This window comes from Erinaceus europaeus, chromosome 3 (genome assembly GCF_950295315.1).
Source record: "Erinaceus europaeus chromosome 3, mEriEur2.1, whole genome shotgun sequence".
NCBI classification, from domain to species: domain Eukaryota; kingdom Metazoa; phylum Chordata; class Mammalia; order Eulipotyphla; family Erinaceidae; genus Erinaceus; species Erinaceus europaeus.
The window spans coordinates 46486235-46509133 of NC_080164.1; the positions used below are offsets into that span (position 1 = coordinate 46486235).

The window sequence follows — 22899 nt, forward strand, 5'->3', positions numbered from 1 at the left end:
CTTGTGCATGCTAATGTGTGCTCTACCAGGCTGCACCTTTGTCTGACCCTCTCATTTTTCTTTCTTTCTTTTTTTTCTTTTCTTTTTTCTTTTTTTGCAGGGCATTTGTGGTTTTTCTGCTCCCAGGCTGACTTCTTCCAGTCCTGTAGACAGATCAAGAGACACAGGGAGACAGGGAGCAACACCACAGCACTGGAGTGTCTCCTAGTGCTGTGTTGCTCCTGTGTGGTGTCAGGGCTAGAACCTGGGTCATGCAAGGACCTATTTTTTTTTTAAGATTTATTTATTTATTTTATTTACTAAAGTGAGAGAGAAGGAAACTAGAGCACTGATCAGATCTGGCTAAGGATGGTGCTGGGGATTGAACCTTGGACCTCAGAGCCTCAGGCATGAGAATTATTTGCATAACCATTACAGTGTCTCCCCAGCCCTCATTTATACTTTCAAGACCCTCCTAGGAGTTACTGGGCTAGGCAGTATAAATCCAAGACCACCTGTCAATTTACAGAGGGAAACAGAACAGCCCAGAGATGCTAAGTAATTCTTCCAAGGGCACACAGTTGCTTACAAGTAGCCATAGGTTTGAAAGTTAGAGTTCCTGCCTTCAGCCCTGTGCTCTTTCAACAGCATGTTACACAACACATAATACGGTTGGAGGAGCAGGAGTGACACCTCTGTAACGATTGCAGAACCCTTGGAGAGGGAAGCAGAGTTCCCCTTATTGGTGATTTCCCAGTCACAGTGGGCATGCAGCCAAGTGTTTTTATTTTGTTTATTTATATATACTTGCCTGGGAATTGTAATTTTGACACAATGGGAAATTCCAAAATTTAGAAGAAAAAGATCAGGTAAAATTCCTACATTTTGCCGATTTGGTTCTTTCAGTGTGTGTATATGTTTTGTTAGCATGGTGGTGGTAATTAGAGCACTTTCTCTCATCAGACAAATTCAAATAGGTTGATGTGGGTTGGGGGTTTCTGTTTTGTTGTTTTTTTTCATAAGAAATAGCAACACAGGCAAGGAAGAGGAGTGTGGGGGAAGAGAAGTGTCTTTGGGTAGAAAGGAAACCACTGGAGAGAGGTTGGGACCTGCCATGGTTGGCCACTGCTGGGATCAGATAGGACTTTTGCATGAAAGGAAAAAAGCCGGTCAAGAGCTTTTATTTATTTGTTTGTCTGTTTGTTTGTTTTTTGCCTTCAGGGTTACTGCTTGGACTCGGTGCCTGCACTACAAATCCACTACTCCTAGAGGCCATTTTTCCCATTTTGTTGCCCTTGTTGTTATTGTCGTTATTGTTGCTGGATAGGACAGAGAGAAATTGAGAGAAGGGAAGAGAGAAAGATAGACACCTGCAGACCTGCTTTACCACTTGTGAAGTGACTTCCCTGCAGGTGGGGAGCTGGGGTCTCAAAACGAGATCCTTACACGGTTTCTTGTGCTTCATGCCATGTGCGCTTAACCCACTGCGCTACCCCCTGGTCCCCTGGTCAAGAGCTTTCTTACCTGGCAGTGTACAGACTTAGTGTCAATGTCATTCATTCATTCATTCATATAATTCTGAAGAACATTCAACAAATAACAATGGAAAATAACCTCCAGATAAGGGTCTAGAGGCAAGTTTTTGCTATATTCTCTCCTGTATAGGAGACTTTCCTCCTGGTCCTGTGGCTGTTTGAGAGCTCCCACTCACACTCAAGGGCTCTGGAGTTTCCACCTGGGTGGGCCTAGGCCTCCTAGGGTTGGGGTGTGGTGAAGGCCAGCATGCAATGAATTGGAGAGAGTGAGGTGCTGTGAGCTGAGCCTGGTTCCCAAGGGAAAGACCATCATAGCCAACCTAAAAAGCCATCAGCCCAAAGACGGGGATTGAAGGACTGGGTTTCCACTTCTCCCTGGTATACACTTTTAGACAGAGAAGATGAAAGCAACCAGACCCACGACCCATAAGTGAAACCAGACTTGGATCTTACAAGAGACCAGCATAGAGTCTCAAATCGAAAGCTTGGGCATCTTTGTGCAGGAAAGGCACCCTGGACCACACACTCAAAAGAAGCTGTACTTGATGGTGCAGTCAGGCTTGGGTCACAGTTCTAACTCCTGTTTATTGGGAGCTATGAGTCGGACAGATTTTATCATGCCTGTTTTGACCCTCTGTGAGGCAACCACTGGGGATGGGGGCAGAGAGAACAGAGAGCTGCAAGCACGATGGTTCTTCTTTTGGTCTATTTAGCAACTTCCCGTAACTTTTGAGCAAGGACAGGTGTAATCATGAGGTTTTTCATCTTGAACACATGCCTGTGGCTTCAAGGCTCAGCCCCATAGAAAGCAAATTTATTGACCATAGGGAAAGGGATGGTGGTGCTTAATACCAGTCACTCAGACCCTTCCACTTAGTAATTCAGCAAGCAATCTTTGGACAATTGCTTTGTGCCCTGAACAAAAGGTGCATTCTGACTCATGCTTTCTTCTGCTCTATTCTTTCCTTCTACCTCTTTCCTCTCTCTCTCTCTCTTTCTCCCTCTCCCTCCCCCTCCCCTTCTCCCTCTCTCTCTCTCTCTCTTTCTTCCATTTCCTTTCTTTCTTTCTTTCTGGCATCAGATACTCATGCTTCCCTGATTCAACTGCTCCCAGGCCATATTAGATAAAGAAGCTCAGAGGTGACCCCAGTTAAACACACATAATACTAAGCACAAGGACCCAAGCAAGGACCCAGGTTTGAGCTCTTGGCTCCCCACCTGCGGGAGCGGGGGTATGGGGGGCACTTCACAAGGGATGATGTAGATCTGCAGGTATCTATCTTTCTTTCTCCCTCTCTATCTCCCCCGCCCTTTGGATTTATCTCTGTTCTATCAAATACAGTGGAAAAAATGGCCGCCAGAAGCAGTGGATTTGTAGTGCTGGCACTGAGCCCCAGTAATAACAGATGGGGGTGGTTAGAGAAAGAGAGATGGGTAGGGAGTGGAGGAGAGAGAGAAACAAAGAGATCATGCCACCATCTTTGGAGCTTCCCCTGGTGCTCCTATATAGTGCTAGGGCTCAATCCTCAGAATATTTTAAGGGGCAATATTCTTCTGTGGGAGATCTCTCCTGACTGTACTCCTTTCTTTCTTTCTTTTTTTTTAAACACTCTCCCTCAAGGCAATAACTATTTTTACAATGAAGGCACAGGACCACAAGGAGGAAAAAAAAAACAAACAAAACTATAGACTTGGCTTCTTGGCAAATTCAAATGTATCTTCTTGAATATTTAGTAATTCTGGGTGATTTCCAAACTTATCAATCCCCTGCAGTGTAGAGGAGGAAGAGAAAAAGCCTGGGCAAAAGGCTTGAGTTCAAAGGAGCAAGGCCCCTTCACAAGCCCTCGGGGGAGGAGTGTGGTAGCAAGGAAAGGGGGATGTTCAGGTGGGAGTCTAACTGGGTAGATGGATCACACTAACACTCCCTCACCTTACTTGAGACACCCCTTTCCATTCCCTGTTAAATTACTGTTCTCTGGGGTCAAGAGGTGACTCACCTGGTAGAGCTCCTGTGTTACTGAGGGCAAGGACCCGGGTTTGATCCCCTGACCACCACGTGGGAACATCTGCAGGGAGGAAGCTTTGTTGGTGGTAGAGCAGCACTATGGTGTCTGTCCTTTCTCTCAAAATTGTCTGGCATTAAGCCAGCTCCTCCTGCTCCACCCTGCATTGCTGATACCATGGCCTATTTACATACTTATTGTTTTGCCTGAAAGATCCCCACACATCCCATTGATCTGTCTTCGTTCTACCTCGAGACCTGCCCTGCCTGCAGAGTAACATTAATCCCACCAGTTAAAACCCTCACAACAGTTGCTAAGGAAGCTTCTCCCTTCCCAGCCTGCTTTTGCCTTTCTCCACCCCCTTTCCTAGCCATTTCCGTTTCCGACTTGCCACTTCCCGTTTTATCCTATAAAAGCATTGGCTCTCTGATCAATAGATCCTTTTGCATTACCACACTACCACGAGTTCTTGAGTCATCTATCTCCCACGTCACTGAGTGAGTAGCATCCCTGGCTGAGTCCAGTCGAGTTCTCTCCTACCCAGAGAGCGCGTGCCTGGGGAAGAAGCACCCTCACGCTAGCCTGGCACAAAACAAATAAATATATTACTCTCCTCTACTTCCCCTCCAGACCCTTGTCTTGCCCTGCTATCAGAGGGCCAGAGCTTTTCAGTCTTCTGTGGCTGGGTTGATCCTTCTTTGTCCTGGCTGGAGAATCAAGCCTTACTCAGAAATTGACCCAGAAGGGTATTGTGGGGAGCTCCCAGTCATGTGACCAGGGCTGCTGTGTGCCCAAGGACTGGCCCTGCCCCCCAGGAGCTCTGGGGGGTTATCAGCCACAAGGCTTTAGGGCAGCTAGTTGACAAGAGATATGACAGACATGTTCAATGGCATCAGTTCATCACCTCATAACCTATGAATAGTCTGGCCTCGTGGTTCCTTGCCTCTTCCAGCATGACCATTGCCCAGAGTCCTTCCTCTTGTGGTTTGAGAGAATTCCAGAAGCCCCTTTTCTGATCTTTGCCCTCTCCATTCCAGAATTTTCATCTATGATCTCTATCAGCCTTTTTCTCACCTCTTATAGCACCCTGTGTCTAGCCCTGCTGCCTCTCAGCCAGTCCTCACCTCCTTTTCCTGATCTTTTTTTTTATTATTATTTTTAAATTATCTTTATGTATTTGTTGGATAGAGACAGTCAGAAATTGAGATAGTAGGAAGAGACAGAGAGAGACGCCTGCAGCCCTGCTTCACCACTTGAAAAGCTTTCCCCTTGCAGGTGGAGACCAGAGGCTCAAACCTGGGTCCTTGTGCATTGTGACGTGTGCCTCAACCAGGTGCGTCACCATCTGGTCCCCCCTAACCCTTTCATTAATCACTTTCCTCCTAGCCTTCCCACCCTCCCCCTATACTTCCTGTGCCCCTAAGCAGACTAGGTCAGACCAACCTCCCACCACCCCCTCTCCACTCCCAGGGGCATTGGAGCTGCTACAACTGTCAGGCCTCCAACCATAACCAAATCTCAAGCAGTGTGCTCTGTGTATACTTCTCTCTTTCCTCTTGAAATGTCCCAGGCCTTCCCCGCTGTCCTCTACCCTATAACCTCAAACAACCCCACAGCCCACTTCACTTAGAGGACAGTGGTTACCAGATAGGGGTTCCCTCCAGTGTGGCCAGCACGGAGAGGTGTTCTCAGATATCCCTGCCAGAGGGAACCCCAGAGAAAGCTTGGTCGGCCTGCAGCCCCCAGCCTATAGCCAAGCGGAACGGTGAGTGTGTGGCAGGAGCATAAGAGCCAGGCTCCTCCTGCTCTGGTCTAGGTCCTGCCGGCCCATCCTCTCATTTCCTCTCACTTGAGAGGCGTTCTCTGCCCTAAGCTACCACCTCACACCTGTGAGATGTCACATATCAAAAAGGAAAGAGACAAGTGCTGGAGAGTCTGCAGTGGTAAAGGGGCCCTCTCACACTGTTGCTAGAAATGGAAATTGGTCCAGTCCCTGTAGAAAAACAGTCTGGAGCTTCCTCACAATGTTAAAAAGAGATCTGCTGTTTGATCAGGCACTTCCTCTCCTCAGTATCTATCTACAGTGTACAAAAGCACCTATTAAGAGAGATCTCTGTATACTTACATTCATTACCGTGCTTCATGTATGAACCAAGATTTGGAAACAACCCAAGTGTTCAACAACAGATGAGTGGCTAGGGAAGTTGTGGCATATCTACATAGTGGAAGACTGCTCAGCTCTAAGAAGTGAGATTTCTTTAGCTGCAACATGAGTGGAAAGGGAGAGGATAATACTAAGTGAAATAAGCCAGGAGAAGGATGGATACCAGATGACCTCACTCATGCGTGCAACTTGAGAGACAAAGCAAAGGAAAACAGGGTGAAGCTTTAATAAACTACTTTCTATTTCAGCAGATCCAAGGACTCAAAAGGAGGAGCTGGGAAGGGACTGAAAAGAGTTGGGCCCAGAGTCCTACAGTGTAGGGAAATGACAATTTGATGGAGGTGAGTTTATGCTGGCATCTGCCTTGGGGAGATGTGAAACTATACCTCAGTGACAAAAGCTGCCCTGTAAATAACCATCCTCAATGAAGTGATTTTTTTAAAGGGCCTTGTCTGCTTCTTGTTCTCTGTCATAGGTGTTCATCTCTTATACTTATGTTTTTCAAAAAGGCTAATTTTGTTTATTACATATAATAGAGATAGACATTTATATGAAAAGCAGACAGGCCAGAGGATTATTCTTGTACATACAATATCAGGTATTAAATCAGGAGACTCTTGGTCCGGGAGGTGGTGCAGTGGCTAAGGCACTAGACTCTCAAGCACGAGGTCCTGAGTTCAGTCCCCAGCAGCACATGTACCAGAGTGATGTCTGGTTCTTTCTCTCTCTCCTCCTATCTTTCTCATTAATAAATAAATAAACTCTTTAAAAAATAAAATAAATGAATCAGGAGACTTCTGCGAGTCTGATGTTCCCCTAGCTGGACACTGACCCAACTGTAGATTGTGTGCTTCTTTCTCCATTTGGTCTCTGCTTCCCAGAAGAGAATTTGAACAAATAGACTGACCTCTTGGCTTGTCGTTGGCATATGTACCTGCCTGAGTTCCACACTGCAGCCACATTGCACTGAGAAGCACTTCTTTCTTGCTCTTGTCTGAAGCTAGCCCTTCCAGCAGGGCTGTGGGTCCACTCCCTTGTTCATCTCCCAGGACCTCATTCCCTAGCAGTCATCTTTCTACCTTGCCTCCTTTCTCCTCTTCACTGCCCTGCACTTTGCCTCACTTCCTTCATCCAGTGTTACCAAGGCCACTAGTAAATCCCAAGCTGCTGGGTTCCTCAGCTGTCTCTCAGTCTTTGTTTCACTTGGCCTGTACTAAAGCGCCCACTCCTCCCTGAACCTGTGCCCTGTCTTGTCTTCTGCTGTCCTCCTTTCTCCTCAGAGTGCTTATCACCACCACCCTTTACTTATTTATTTAGTTCTTTATTTGTTACTAATAGTTTGTTTCAAGATTATAAAATTACAATGTGTAGTTCCACACCACACCCATCACCGAAATTCTGAATCCTCACCCTCCCAAAGATAACCACCAGAGTTCTCACAAGTCTTACAAGTAGTTTGCTTCCTTCCTGTTTTGTTTGGATTTTTTTTTTTTTGGCAAGTTCATGTAAATCAGATCTCTAGATCCACATATGAGTGAAACCACCTGGTAGTTGTCTTTCATCTCTTTACTTATTTCACTAAGCATAATCATCTGTAGTTTCATCCATTTTGTACCAAAGGACACAATATCATATTTTTAACTGCAGAGTAATATTCCATGGAATGAATATATATGCCATAACTTCTTTAGCCAGTCGTCTGATGATAGGCATTTGGGCTTAGGCTGCTTATACTTTTTGGCTATTGTGAATAATGCAGCTATGAACATAAGGGTGAATATGTCCCTTACAATTAGTACTTGATAAATGCCTAAGAGTGGTATTGCTGGATCCTGAGGTGCTTCCATTTTTATTTGTTTAAGGACTCTCTATACAGTCTTCCAAAGAGGCTGCACCGGTTTGCATTCCCACCAGCAATGAAGCAGAGCTCCCTTTTCTCCACAACCTCTCCGACACCTGTCCTTTTCCTGGTTTGTCGATATAAGCCATTCTCTCAGGTGTGAGATGGTATCTCATGTAGTTAATTTGCATTTCTCTAATGACAAGTGAAGTGGAGCATTTCTTCATGTGTCTGTGGGCCATGTGTATCTCTTCTTTAGAAACTATCTGTTTAGTTCTCTGGTACACTTTTATTAACCACCACCACCCCTTTTTAAAGTATTTTATTTATTTTATTTTTGAGAGAGATGAGAAAGACACAGAGAGAAACACCAGAGCACTGCACAGCTGTGGCTTGTTGTGGTGTGGGGGATTGAACCTGGAGCCTCAGGCATGACAGTCTCTTTGCATAACCATTATGCTATCTACTACCCTTTAAATGCTGGTGTCTTACAAGGATTCTCGTCTCTCAGTCAACTCCCTTCTGTGGGAGAGATGATTTTCAGCTGGTGACTTGACCTCCCAAATTCCATCTTTCTCATTTATTTACTTATTTATTTATTTTAAAGAATTTATTTACTTATTCATAGGAAAGGAGGAGGGAGAGAAAGAACCAGACATCACTCTGGTACATGTGCTGCTGGGGATTGAACTTGGGACCTTATGCTTGAGAATCCAGTGCTTTATCTACTGTGCCACCTCCTGGACCACTCTTATTTATTTATTTATTATAAATCTTTATTTATTTATTGGATAGAGACAGCCAGAGGCCAAGAGGGAAGGGGGTAGTGGGAGAGAGAGAGAGAGAGAGAGAGATTGAAAGGGAGAGAGAGAGAAAGAGACCTATAGCATTGCTTCACCACTTGCAAAGCTTTTCCCCTGCAGGTGAGGGCTACCGGCTCCAACCCGACTACTTGAACACTGTAATGTGTTTAACCAGGTTCGCCACCACCCAGCCCTTCCAAATTCCATCTTTCAATCAGAATTTTTTCCCTTCAGTTCAGATTGTTATATCTAGCTGCCAAAAGGACATTTCTACTCATTGTACTATGCGTACCTCAACCCCGTCAATTTCTAAGATGAGCTCACAGTCACTCCCACAAAGCTGTTTCTGGGGACCCCGCTCCAGAGTACCATCAACATCTCTCAAGTCTCCCTAGCCAGAACCAAGGTCAACCTTCTCAATCCTTCCTTCTAGGTGGCCTCCAGGTACTACTGATTCTGCCCCTACACTCCCTTCCTGTCTTTCTGTTCCTCTTAGTGCTGAAACTGAATGTGGCCCTCTGCATTTCATAAATGTACTGCCAGCGCCATCGTTTAATTCACTGTCTTCTTTTGCTGTAGCTTTCTGTCTACTATATTTCTCAAATCATTTGTTTTCTGAAAGGCCTATGGTTCTGAACCAGGGAGACTTCCATTGGCTTTCTGGTCCCACCCTCCATTGCCTACCCCTTCATTCATCATCATCATCCTCTATCACGATTTCTCCATGTGCCTAATAAAAGGTCTCTGGGCTAGCCTTCCTTTGTGGGCTTCTCGACCTCATGGTGTTGACTAAACTGAATCACATGCAGCTTCTAAAGTGTCCTGTAGGCTCACACCTTGGGTTTTTGTACCTACTTGGATGTTTCTGGAACACTCTCCCTTATTCCTTACCTGGCTATTTCTTGCCCACCCATCAAAGCTCAAGTTAAAGGGTACAGTCCCCTCAAACTTGAGTATGGGCATCCTTCCTCTGCTCATCTCAGTACCCTCCACAGAGCTCTCCCAGGCAGAGGCCTGATTGCCCTACTTCTGCTTCTCCTAGTAAACCAAGAGCCTGACTCATTTCTGCATCTCCAGCACCAAGCATGGACTCTGGCACATAAACTGCACTAAATAAATATTAGTAGTGAAGGACTGTATAAATGAACAAATGAGTAAATTCTCCTTGGGCTGGAGGTGCTATGACAATATTTGCAGTCAGTCCAAAAGAATGACTAAGAGATTGTCGAGCAGAATTTGAATGGAGAAGAGCATTTCAGCACCAGGGGATAGTGTGTAAAAGACATGGAAAGTTGGGAGAGGAGGAAGTGTTAATAGAACTGAGGCTGTTCTATAGTTGGAGGTTGAATGTGCAGGGTGTGGCAGAGATGGACCTGGAGAAATGGAGTTAGGGACAAGGACTGACTCTGGAAAACCTGGCTTGACCCAGTACAAAAGTGGACAGGACATGATGAGTGCTTTTGATCCTCTAAGGAAGGTGGGCAGGAATGGGGGAATCAGTGGAGGAAGTAATGAGCCATCAGGGAAGAAGTGAGGAGGTGTGACCAGAGGGCAGAGAGAAGAGACAGATTCAAGAGAAGTTTCCATGGCAGTGAGAGATGCCTCCTGGTGCCAGAGGAGGTGTAAGGGTTGTGGGATGGTGACTTCCTGGTTTCTGGCTCAGGGTCCTCACCAAGATGGCAGCACTGAAGAGGAGCAGGCTTGAGAATTAGCAGATGGGTTCAGCTTTGCTTGTAATACAAGATCTAAAAGGTACACATCGGAAAAATCATCCAGTGTTAGGATCGAAGTTTTTGTTTTTAGATAGATAGATAGATAGATAGATAGATAGATAGATAGATAAAGTGAAAGAGACCACAGCACAGAGTCTTCTTTCAATGCAGTGAGGCCTGGGCTTGAGCCTGGGTCACACACATGACAAAGCAGCACACTGTCCAACTGATTTATGTCTACAGCTCTGGAGAGGTTTTTGAAGACTCCATTTTGAAGACTCCAAGACAGAGCTGGGAGGAGAGGTTGGGTCCCAGTGTGCTCAAATCATACCAACTCCTGAGAGAAAATCATTATATCTTCAGGGATTTTTATGAAGCAGTAGTTAAACCTAGCTGTCATTTAAAATTAAGTTAGTGGTCTGGGAAGTGACACAGTGGGTAAAGCCTCGGACTCTTAAGCATTAAGTCTTTAGATCATTCCCCAACATCACATATGTTAGAGTGATGCTCTGTATCTCTCTCTTCCCCTCTACTTTTCTTTCAGTTACAACAACAACAACAACAAGTTAAAAGGGGCTTCCTTAAAAAAAATTATAGGGGGTGACAGGTAACAGGCTTACCCAATAGAGCACACATGTCACCATGTGCAAAGACTTGGGTTCCATCTTGGACAATCACATAGGAGCACCTTCAGGGGGGAGGTTTCATGAGTGGTGGGGTGGTATTGAAGTATCTCTCCTCTCCCTCTTTCATTTTCTATGTAGAGGAGGGAAAAAAGTCTTCTGTAAACAGTAGAATCTTACAGGCATAAAGCCCAGGGTGGCATAAAAAAAAAGGGGGGGGGAGAAAAAAATTTTTTTAATATATAAGATTACAATTAAGTGAACTACATTAAAAACAAAGGTAAATATTCAAACCTCATCACTTCCTAAGAGCTTTACAATATTATATGGTTTTGAACTTTTAAAAATTATTTCACTTGTCCTATTTGTGGAAATACTAGAAAACGTGTTACTCTGTTTTCCTTTCCCAGCTCTGTGCTCAGTGTTATCACAGCAATAGCCTGAAATTGGCTGTAGTGGGAATATTTACAGTCTGGAAATTACTCAGATCAGGTTTGATTTACTTATTTTTGACTGTCTGGATTTTAAAAGTTTTTCTTTTATTTAACATAGAGAACATGTTAATAGTAAATATTTAGCTTTAAAGTGTTGCATATGCATTGTGGGTGGTACAGAAATATTGAGGAAATGGTTTCAGTGTTCAAAAACCATTATCTGGCAGAAGAGATAGCATAATAGTTATGCAAAAGACTTCATGCTTGAGGCTCTGTAGTCCCAGGTTTATTCCCCACTGCTACCCCCACCCCCACCCCCATCAGTCAGAGCTGAACCATGCTCTGGTATTAAGGAAAAAAGGAAAACCACATCAAAACCATTATCTGGTTCAGTAGAGAAGTTGCTTACAACACTGACAGACATGTGAAGTTTCAACATATATCATACTGTTTTATTTTTCTCTTAATAGTTGATACAAACAAAAATATCAGCCATTATTTATGTTGGAACTACATCTGTTTGCCAGTTACAGTTATAGGTGGGTTATGTGTTTAGCAGATTGAGAAAAATCAATGAGAGCATTCTGAGGATCCAATTAGGTATATTTAATTATAGTGAGGATTACACTGTATATTGTTTTATTTATATATTTATTTATTTACCAGAGCACTGATCAGCTCTAGTTTATGGTGGTGTGGGGGATTGAACCTGGGACTTCGAAGCCTCAGGCATGAGAATCCCTTTGCATAACCATTATGGTATCTCCCCTGCCCTATATTGCATTATTTGTAAATTGCTAAACAACCTTATGTCAATAAAGTTTATAATAAACTCACATCTGCATACTTATGCATATATTTTTCTCTGCAGATGCCTTTTTGTTAAATACCAACCAACACACCACTGGGCAGGCTGCCCTAGGCTGAGGAGTGGCCAGAGATTTGACCCTCTGGAAGGTTTCCCAGAAGAGAAAGGGAATTGTTAGAAACTCCCATCAACGGAGAGAGGTGGGGCAGGTAAGTGGGGCTTGGGTGGAAGGATTAGCCTCCCACAACAGACTCTCTGAGGAAGGTGTAGGAGAGCAGAGTATGAAGCATGAAAAAAGTGGGTTCACTGATTTTCTGCTTCTGGGGGACAGAGGCAGAGAAGTGAAGAGCAGAGGAGAATAAGGCTTTGTGCCAAGTAATCAGCCAGGGCAATGGGAAGGCACCTTTGAGGACAAGGCCTTCTCAGAAAATGACAAGAACAGCACCATGACCGGGAGAGCAAGAACACGGAGCATTCTGTGCCAGGTGCTACAGTAGTGGATTGTTGCTGTTGTTTTTAGTCTCCGAATATAATCCTAGGAGGAAACCATAGGCTTGGGAGGGTTAAGTCCTCTCTCCACAGCTAGCAAGCGACTGAGTTAGGACACACACCTAGGTAACCTGCCCCTGTCTACACAGCAGGTGTCTGCAGCCCCTTTAGCAAATCCCCACACACTCTGTGAGTTGGGATTGCCCCAGGTCAGAGGTTGCTAGGGCAGGTGTGGCCGGCCAGATGTCATATCAGGGCTTGTGGAATTAGAAGATTTGCCTGCTTGTCCCCTCTGGCATCTACCTCCTGCTACATTCGTGCCACCACACCACAGTGTCTACTGAGGGTAATTACAATGAGTCGGAGCTTGCATTTAAACAATGCCTTTTTCATTTTCGTTTCTAAAAATTTGTTATTGTGTTTCTGAAAATTAAAGTACATGGCATTGAAAATTTATAGTTGATTCTTCTTCCCCTTGGAACAGCTGAGAAGCACAGTTCTTACCTGTCCTTCTAATCGCATTGCTCCCCTGAGGCAACCCTGATGACCCCTTCTGGTTACAGTGGATTTTTAATGGTGGGTGGGGGCCAATTCAAGGACTGAAAGTTTAATTTTAGTGTGTTATTACCAGCATGGAAAAAGAGGGGAAATAGCACAGGTGGTAGAGCACCAGGCTTACATGTACCAGAGTAGTGCTCTGGCTTCTTGCTCTTTCAAATAAACATCTCTCTCTCTTTCTTTCTCTCTCTTTCTCATGATATAAAGTAAATTAGGAAGGAAGGAAGGAAGAAGGAAGGAAGGAAGGAAAGAAAGAAAGAAAGGAAGGAAGAAAGAAAGAAAGAAAGTGTTGTGGTGGTCTGGTGTCAGGCTGCACTGCGGAGAAGAGAGCGGACGTCCAGAGCAAAGGGGTACACAAATCTTTATTATAGGATGGGGGGGGAGGTTTGGTTCAGACCACGTGGAGCCAGCCGGCAATGGCCGACCACGGGGGGAGAGCAGGGAGCGAGACCTCAGAGAGGGAGAGCCGAGAGCCCAGAGAGAGAGAGGGGAGGGGTGAGGGGGCTTTTTATTGGGCGACAACCAGGGGTGACGTGTAGGGCCAGGATTGGTTGAAAGGGGGCACTCTTGGATTTAGCGGGGCATAGAAAAACCTGGGGGTGGAGACTGCATCAGAATAACTCCTCAGCAACATCTCCTCCTATCCCTTTATATCTAAATGGACACAGTAAAGAAAAATGGAGCAGGCTTAAATGTTTTAGAGGAATGCCATGCTCAGGTGGGAAGATGTAGGACTTTCTGTGGAGGAGGGAAGGCTTAAATGGCTGCCAACCTTGTGAGATTTATGCATCCTCCTGTGCTCAACCCCTCTTTAGAGAGAGAGATTTACCTGGAGAGACTCATCTCATAGGTTTAAGCGCAGCCTGCTCAACCATCTCTTCACAATATCTCTACATCTTTTCTATCTTTCTATCTAGTAATTGCATAAGATGTACAAAGTCTGTAAAAGACTATCATGGGGCAGAAACCTTTTGGGCATAAGCCTAAATGATATAACAAAGCAGGAAGGGACAAGTAGGGGAGAAGTAAAAGCCAGTGTGGTGTGAAGGGAAGGATTGGTGTGTAAAGGAACATTCCCTGTTTGGGTGGGGAAAGGGGCAAGGGTACATAATGAGGGGGAGGCGGGAGGCATGACCCACCAAAGAGAGGGGCTATTTGGCATTGTATAGTCCTCAAGGCAACAGTCTGTAAAGTCTATGAATTACTCAGGGTCAGTCTATGAAAAACCAGCAGCGTGAAGGGAAATAAGCTGCTTCAAAATTGTGTAAAATGTATATAGGGTATGTCAGAAAGTCCGATACAAGTCTCAGTCCGAAGTAGATGGCTAGGGGAAGAATTGGCAGGGGATGCAACGCTGCATGAGGGAGGTCAGCCGCTGGAATGTTGCTCTTTTGTAGATAGCTAGCTGGAACTGCCAACACGTAACAAGCAGGTCAGAAGCAGGAACGGTAACCAGGCATGAAGAAAGTTCTGTCCTTGGAGTTTGTGTATCAGGTTCTTCAGATTGCGTTGAGTGACATCTAGGGTTTCGGGGGGTGTGCCACGGTAGTCGTGCCATCTAGTGAGTGACGTCAGGGTGTGCAGGGGTTCAGATGGTTTTTCCGGGATTCCTGTGAAAGAAACACAAACAATCTGCTTCTCGTGGTTAATTTGAACTTGTAACAAGTTATAGGTTTGTTATAGTTGATACCTCGATGATTATAATTGGTTTAGAATCTCTTTATGATTTTATTTAAAGGTCATCTAATGTGACCTCCTGTAGCAGCCTCTACCGCAGGATCTTGAGACCAATTTTAGCTAAAATATGTATTTTAAAACAGACTCAAATTGCTTAGAGAGTTAACGCATATTCGTGACAATGATTTTAACGTTTACAGTGCCAGATTGATGCCAGATCTGTTGTGGATTAATTTCCACAAGATAGTTTACAGGGCACCTTTGGGGGCCCTTCAAAGGTGTCCTGTATATAAAATTTATACAGTTTAGTTTTGGGAATGAATAGTCACGTTGAACATTTAGACTTTTACCTAAATAGTAAGTTACCTTAACAATTAATTTTTACCTTGTCTGGTAAAAGTGTAGCTGTAGGGTTACACCTCTGACCGTTAAGTTAGTGTTACCAAACTTGAGACATACCCCGAGGGGTAAAGTGGGGTTCACCAGCAGGACAGGGGTGCATATAGGGAAGGCTTGCCTAGCCAAGTGAGTGGCTTATGAAAAGGTCTGAGAAAACCCTACATGTTTGGGGAACTGTGTGTCAGTTAGTGGAAGGGGATCATGAGCTAAGGAGGGGGTTTCCAAGTGCTGCATTTACAATCAGGATTTTATTTTGGCATGAGAAGCCTGGAAGGAATCTGAAGGGAAGAGTGATTTCAGTAGAATTCCATCTCTGGATTCTGGCAACCCTGTGGAGAGCGCATTAATGGGGAGGACAGGAGGCCAGGAGACCTGTGTGTAGGATGACTACTGTAGTAGTTAAGTGAAGTAGGGCAGTGGGGGTGTGGTGGAAGCCTGGAGGGAGGGAGGGAGGGAGGGAGGTTCAGGAGGAGGAGCTGGCAAGATGTGGCTGCCCATGGCCCCATCAGTCCTTGGGATGGGGCTGTCAGAGGAGGGCAGAGAGGGCTGATCCTGGAAGCTGGCTAAGTGGTGGTAGTGCCTCTAGCCAGATAAAGAATGTAGGTGGCAGAGCGAGTCTCAGAAGAGGACATGCATTTAATATTGACAGTGGCACTTGTATGTGGGTGTGGCAGTGGGGCATGGCTAGCGAGAGGGGGAGACCAGGGTTACAGACTGGGGTCTCTGGCCCAGGCAAGAATTCAAGGGAAAGGACTGTCCAGAGAGCTTCAGGGGGGAAAGGAGCATGAAAGAACAAGGGAAGTGGTCTTCGAAGCACAAGATCCTGAAACTTGGGTCATAAGAGTAAGAAAATCTGAAAGGGGGTGGAGGTATAGCATGATGGTTATGCAAAGAGACTTTCATGCCTGAGGCTCTCAAGTCCCAAGTTCAATCCCCCACACTGCCATAAGCCAGAGCTGAGCAGTGCTCTGGTAAAAAAAAAAGAAAAGAAAAGAAAGAAGGAAGGAAAGAAAGAAAGAAAATCTGAAAGGACCTGGAGAAAAAAGCAGAAATTCAAATTCTTCATAAATCAAATTTGGGGGCTGAGGATATCTGATCATCAATTACAGTACGCATTTTGCCATCATGAAGGGCCAGGGTTCAAACCCCTGCTTTCTGTACAGAAGCACAATGCAAAGGGAAGCTTCATGGGTGGTGAAGTGGTGCTATGGTGTCTCTCGTGTCTCTGCCTCCCTCTCTGTGTCTCTTCCTCTCCCTGAAGAAAAAAAAGTCTGCTGGGAGTGATAATCTCTGGTGGAAAGAAGGAAAGAAAGAAAAAGTGTGGGGGGAGGGAGAGAGGGAATGAGGAAGGAAGGAAATGGATGGAAAAAGAAAAGAAAAAGAGGGCCCAGTAGTGGCACACCTGATTGAACACACATGTTATAATGCTGAAGGACCCAGGTTCGAGCCCCCAGTTCCCACCTGCGGGGGAAAGCTTCACAAAAAATGAAGTAAGGTTGCAGTGCTCTCTATCCTTCTCTCCCCCTCTCCCCCCTCCTTTCTCTCTCTCTCTCTCTCTCTTATGTCTTCCTCCCCTCTCAATTTCTCTGTATCTATCAAATAAATAAGTTAGAAAAAAAGAATTGAAAAGTCACTGGAAGGTCCATAGAACGTGGCCACTGGGACTCCATTGATCTCTAGGCAAAGGTGAAGCAGAGGGTGGGGTGGGCTGGAGCCAGGGGATTTGGGAGTGACCAAGGTGACACAATGAGGCAGAGAGGAAGCAGTATGCACCCAGACCATGAGACACCTTTGTGCAGGTTACAAAGGGTCACCCCTTCCTCCAGGCCGACCAGCCCTCATGGCAACAAGCTGGCTTTGCAGGCATGTCTGCTGGGCTTAAGCCACCATGTGGGGCATCCACATGTCTCATGCTTCTAAAAACAGACTGGGAAGAAAGGAGAGAAGCAGCCATTGAGTAAGGGGGTATAGGTCACGCAAGAGGGTGATTTATTTAAGGTATGAATGACTAGCTCTTATTGATTCAGGTGACAGAGGGGAAGCCATGGAGGGAGTAGGAACACGACACGGGAGACCAGAGCAAGAACCGAAGAGAAACCTGAGCCGATGAGCCGGGAACAGGGCAAAGCTGACGCTGCCCCAGGCATCGTGGAGGCATGAGGCTGATAGGGAATCCAGAGTGCAGAGATTCTGTGGGGAGAGCCAGCCCAGCAGGACACTGAGACCCAGCTAAGGCTGCCCATTCCCGGTGACCATAGTCCACAGGGCATGTAGACTGCTCCAGAAACAGACTAGAATGGGGAGGCCAGGCTGGGGAGGGTCTTGACACTGATATTTTTGTTTACTTATAAACACACCCCAGAGTAGTAGATGATTCAAATGAACTCTCTTATACCTACCATTTAGCTTCAGAAATTATTAATGTTGTCAGTCTTTTTTTTTGTTTTTTTGTTTTTTATCCAGAGCCTTGCTCAGCTCTGGCTTATGGTGATGGTGGGGGCAGGGGGGATAGGGGGATTGAACCTGGGACTTTGGAGCTTCATGCATGAAAGTCTCTTTGCATAACCATCATACCATTATGCTATTTACCACCACCCACTGTTGTCAGTCTTATTTCTTGTATTGCTCTTTAAGTACAGTTTCGAAAACTTGCAAATAATGTTTTTAATATCTTATGAGAAATATTAATTAGAAATTAATGAGAAAAATAGGAGGAGAGAGAAAGAACCAGGCATCACTCTGGGACATGTGTTGCCGGGGACTGAATTCAGGTCTTCATATTTCAGAGTCCAGTGCCTTATCCATTGTGCCACCTCCTGAACCACACAAATAATATTTTTTGTTTACAATTTTTTAACAGATTTTATTTTTAAGAGCAGTTTCAGGTTGAGCATAAGGTTTAGAGATTTATCATGTATCACCCAGTTAAACAACTTTTTTGTTTTGAAATACTTTTAAGCTTAAAGAAAAATATAAAAATAAGTTTCTGTTATTAAAAAAAAATGTATTTATAGAGAGAGCCACAGCAGGGAATCAGGCGGTAGTGCAGCGGGTTAAGCACAGATGGCGCAAAGCACAAGGACCGGCAGAAGGATCTGGGTTTGAGCCTCCAGCTCCCCACCTGCAGAGGAGTCGCTTCTCCCCCCTCTGTCTTCCCCTCTTCTCTCCATCTCTCTCTGTCCTAGCCAACGATGACAACAATAATAACTACAACAATAAAACAACAAGGGCAACAAAAGGGAATAAGTAAATACATAAATAAATAAATATAAATTTAAAAATATTTTAAAGAGAGAGAGAGAGAGAACCACAACACTAGTCTGGCAAATGTGGTTCCAGGGACTGAACTCAGTACCTCATGTGTGCAAGTCCAGTGCTCTAGCTACTGCACAACTTGCTGGGCCACATCCTTTACTTTTACTTTATTTTTTTTTTAATGTTTTATTTTATGAGAGGGGGAGAGAGACACACACAGAGGAAGACCAGAGGACTGCTTTAGCTATGGCTTATGGTGGTACTGAGGATTAAACCTAAGAATTTAGAACCTCCAGCCTGAAAGTTTTCTGCATAACTATCATGCTAGCTTACCAGCCCACCTCCCTTGTTTTTAAAATAACACCTTTCTTATTAGAGAATAGAGTCTAAGAATACACGTAGAAGAATATTAAGATCATTCATTTCCTACCTTTCACGATAAATCCTGTATTTCCTGTCTGATGTATTTCCTTTCAGTCTAGCCCCCTCCCCACACCCAGATTTGACTGGGTTATTTTACACAAAGACTGGCCCTGTTCCCTAAAGTCTTCATGTCTCATGTACCCAATCTGGTTGGCTCGGTTGCAGAATCCTTATTTCCCAAATCCCCCCAAGGTCTGAGACCCACATGTTAACTCTAGTTTGTGCTTGGTGGATGCCCTCATCCCCTGGTTTCTGAAGAGTTATTCTTCTGTGGTGGTGGTGGTGGTGGTGCCCGGGGGGGGGGGGTGTATCTTGATTGAATTCTAGTGGGACAAGTTGCCTACTGATTCTTTAGCTGCCATCTTGTCCGCCTCCTGCACTCATTTTTCTGGATTCTGTGAATATCTGTGGCTGAGAACTCAGTGAGGGTAGGGCTCAGGTCTGATTCATCTCTCCGTGAGACGCAGAGTTGACCTCAAGAAATATGTGTGGGATTGAATCAACCCACTTACTTGGCATCGCCCATCCCCACCTCAGGTGCCTCACACCAATTTATAGCCACCTGCATGGTGTCTGGGCACACAGCTCACAGTGTCTGCAGCTGCCATCATGTGAGGTCTCTGCGCACTTTGGGGCTTTCCTGTCTTTCCCTTCTCCCCTCCCCTTTCCTGCCTCCTCCCACTCTGCCATGTCAGAGGAAAGGTGCCCTGCCTTGTTCCCCCACCTTCTGTTAAGTTAGGAACAAAGCTAAGTAGGCAACAGACTCAAAAGAAGCAGTTCTTTGCACTGAGGCGATTTTATATGTTTGTGTTGCTCACAATACCAGTTATCATTAGCATCAATTAAAACTATTTCAGGATTAGTTCAAAGCTGCCTTTGAGGTACTTAAAGTTGGACAGAAGTCTTCATGTGCCTAACTTTTTCTGGTGTCATTAGAAACCACCCTGGTATGTAGAGACTATCCAACCTGTATATTCTGGTTACCTGAACAGTTCCTAAGTTTAAATTGGTTAATGACCCCAGAGCTGTGTGGATGGTCTCACAGGTCCCTTTCTCAGCCTCAACTAGGTGGAGGGGATCATAGGATGGGCTGGGGAGGGAGCTGTGCAGAGCAGGGTGACAAACAGGATCCCCACCACTATGCTCTATGCTCATGATGGTGAGTTCTGGGGTGTGGGGGTGGAGAACATCACATCACTGGCCCTACGAGGAGTGGAGGTGGGAGACAGAGGCAAGGTGACCCACTTTCAAAGTGGCGTGGCTGTGATGAGCTACTTCAAGGGGTCAGCCTGCACATACATGTCGGCCTTTAGCTCTGCACAACTGGGCTGTTAAACCTTCATATCCTGTTTTCATTAGTTTGTAAGCCATGGGGGAGAGGACCGCCTGCTTCTCTGTGGCAACAAGTGTGCCCAGAGGCTAATAAACATCAGGTGCCTCCAATAAATGTTTTACTGCATGGAAAGGTGTGTGCAAATGCAGATGCAAAATGAAAGGTGGGAGCTAAATTCTGTATGCAGGTTAAACAATTTCTCAGCTGTTTTGAATTGAGAGCTGCAGTGTGATTATGGTGAGAGAAAGAGAGGAAGAGAGAGAGAGAGAAGCCAGAAGTCCCCACTAGATTAGTTGGAGCTAAAACCAATTACATACTTTATAGGGAGGGCCTGGTGCAAAATGAAGGTATATGGCCCCTTGCTCAAAATTGCTGAGTCTTACAGTTAAGCTTACAGTTAAGCACCAGGACAAGCTTAGGGCCTTTCTTTCTTTCTTTTTTTTTAATTAATTAATTAGTTAATTAATTAATTAATTTTTTTGCTTAGGGCCTTTCTGACTGCAGAGCCTGTGGGGTATCACAGGCTGAAACCTAGGAAACCGGCCTTGAGGAGAGTGCATTTCCTAACGCCTTTCAACCTTCCTTTACTGCCATGAAAAGTTCTTGGATTCCATTTGCTCTCTCTCCCTAACTAGCTCCCAGAGTAACCTTGACCTCACAAGGGGGCTAGTGGAGACTACCTGGAGGGAAGGAAGCAGCAGTAGCCAGCCTAGGCATTATATGACTTGTCTCCACTTCTCTTGATGCTTCTCTGTTTCTGTCTGGGCCTCACCAAGGCTACCAGAATCCATAAAGTTTTTAAAATTTTCTTTGCTAGACATAATCTCCTGAGTTCAGCTCCACCCTACCCCGGAGCACCTGCACTGTCCATGTGCATTGCAGACGCCTGCCCCCCACTCTCAGGATGAAAAGATTTTAGGTACCTCTCCAGGCTCCCAGTGTGTGTGCTCCCCAGAAGTCATCAGGCAGCAGACATCATTAAGAGAGCTGGAGGCAAGTAGTTTGGGAGTGGAGTGGATCTTCACTGTTCGCCATGGACTTCACTGATCAAGGGGCCTGCAGGGACCCTACTCTGTCCTGGGGGAAGGATGCAAGGAGCCAGGGAACAGGGGTCACACTGGGCCAGTAAAGCTCACAGCTGGAAATCTCAGTGAGGGGTGTGGAGGTTGGGAACAGTTCTTCCTGTTTATTGTCCTGATTTATCCTCTATTGAGCACAAAGGAGTGTAGTAATGGGTTATAATGAGGGTGTTCCCGCCCCAATACCTATACGTGTCAATAATTAGCCTTGACTTCCTAGGTTCTGGGAGGAGGCAGTGGCACCTGACTTGGACCAGCTAGTTAATTCATTTGTACGGTATTTGCATAGCAAATTTCAGGGTCCTGAGTGATCCAGGTATGGGGTGGGTATCACCCAAGGAGCTTGAGAACTTTGCCATAATTTCTTATCCTAGATAGAGATGAGTCCTAAAATCTAACTTCTCCAGTAATCCTAGTAAGCACGTGCCTATGTGCTTCTGTCTTGGAGTCCTAAGTGAGCATAGATAGCTTTTCCTCCCTGGGAAGGCCCCCAGCTTCAAGCCGAGGGGCCCAGAAATGTAACAAACAGAAGAAGGAGAAGGAGGAGGAGGAAGAGGAAGCAGGATAGGAGCCATATGGCACATTTGATAGATCAGACCTGTTACAATGTGCAGGGACCCAAGTTCAAGTCCCTGGTCACCACCTGCAGAGAGTTGAAGCTTCATGGGCAGTGAGACAGTGTTTGTTACAGGTGACTTTTTCCTCTCTCCATCTCTATCTTCCCCTTCTCTCTTGACTTCTCTCTGTCTCTATTAAATAAATGAATCAAAATTTTAAAAATGTGGAGTAGTATGGGGTAAAATGGGCCAGAATGGCAATACAGGTCCAAATGGTCAAGGGTGGTGATTCCTAGAAATTTGTTACTCAGGGGGTTGGGTGGTAGCACAGCGGGTTAAGCACACATGGAGCGAAGCGCAAGGACCGGCATAAGGATCCCGGTTCGAGCCCCCGGCTCTCCGCCTGCAGGGGAGTCGCTTCACAGGTGGTGAAGCAGGTCTGCAGGTGTCTAACTTTCTCTCCCCATTTCTCTCTGTCCTATCCAACAATGAAGGACATCATCAACAACAATAATAACCACAATAAGACTACAACAACCAGGGCAACAACAAAAAAAAAAAAAAGGCCTCCAGGAGCAGTGGATTCATGGTGCAGGCACTGAGCCCCATTAATAATCCTGGAGGCAAAAAAAGAAAGAAAGAAATGTGTTAGTCACTGCTGCAGAGAGAAAGACTATTCCCCCCACCTCCCATATAATGATAAAATAACTTTCCTGGGGGAAAGAAAGGGGGGTGTAGAGTTTACTAATTCCTGTAGTGTAAATACTCCCATGAAATTAATCTCAATTCTAGCTGGTTTAAAAACTGACTCACAACTAAGTGTACCAGATCAGCTTCAACTCACTGCCCATTAGATAGATCACAGTCTCCATCAGCGGTCACCAACAGCGGAAGGTCCAGGACAGACCGAAACATTTGCAAAACATCCTTAGTCACACTCTGGGAAGCCTGGGGACACAAGCAAGCCACCTAGCCATTTAAGACATTTGTGCTTTGGAGTCCTGGTCATAGAGGTGGTCTGCCTCTTAGATTGTCACGATGCTCACAGAGATAATGAATATTGAGTTGACTGTGTCAGAGTGAACAATGAACATCAGATCCAATCATGAGAAGTGCCACAGCCCAAGTCCTAGGAACCACCTAGTTCTAGTCCAGATGAATGGGGAGATGTGGCTTCAGTGTCCACCATGATGGTTGAAAGTCACATTTGGGGCACCTAACAGTTCTA

At 45.3% G+C, this 22899-nt stretch overlaps 2 long non-coding RNA genes across 2 annotated transcripts in view; one reads left to right on the forward strand and one right to left on the reverse strand.

The window, feature by feature from the left end:
* LOC107522404 (uncharacterized) overlaps positions 1 to 22899 on the forward strand; it is a 233694-nt gene that overhangs the window by 160188 nt on the left and 50607 nt on the right. Inside the window, exon 8 of the long non-coding RNA XR_009548925.1 lies at positions 11965 to 12110. This is a non-coding gene — a long non-coding RNA (uncharacterized LOC107522404). The remainder of the gene's footprint in view (positions 1 to 11964; positions 12111 to 22899) is intronic.
* On the reverse strand, positions 9761 to 21045 carry LOC132537478 (uncharacterized). The gene is made up of 3 exons (XR_009548930.1): positions 20959 to 21045; positions 10657 to 10834; positions 9761 to 10069 (listed from the first exon to the last, which is right to left on the reverse strand). It is a non-coding gene; the product is annotated as an uncharacterized LOC132537478 (long non-coding RNA).